Genomic DNA, 441 nt, shown 5'->3' with positions numbered 1-441 from the left:
AAGCTGCGGGCGTGTTCAGCCCTTGCGTTACATTTGATCGCCACCTCAGGCGGAGGACTAGCTTGTTCCAAGTCTGTTTCCACACTGCAGTCTGCAGTCATTCAGCAGGTCAGGCAGCATCTCTGGAGAACATGCACAGGCAACATTTGGGGTCGGGACCCTTTTTCAGACCCTTTATTCCGAGTCTGTTTTACACAGAAAAACATAGAAAGTGCTGGAGAACATGGATAGGATTCGTTTCTTCACACCCTTCTGCAGTTCCTTGTGTCCACATCTCTAGTCTAAAGACTACAACCTCCAAATAGGCTCTGAACAATATAGATTTGGGGGAATTACTTTTAACTTAGCACTATTATTGTCTATACATTTTATTGAAATTTTCTTGTGGACATACGTCAATAAAACACTTTTGACTCTCGGTTTTACACAAAAGAAACACAC

The sequence above is a fragment of the Rhinoraja longicauda genome, chromosome 6, assembly GCF_053455715.1.
Source record: "Rhinoraja longicauda isolate Sanriku21f chromosome 6, sRhiLon1.1, whole genome shotgun sequence".
NCBI lineage: Eukaryota > Metazoa > Chordata > Chondrichthyes > Rajiformes > Arhynchobatidae > Rhinoraja > Rhinoraja longicauda.
Note: the sequence above shows the minus strand (reverse complement) of the source record.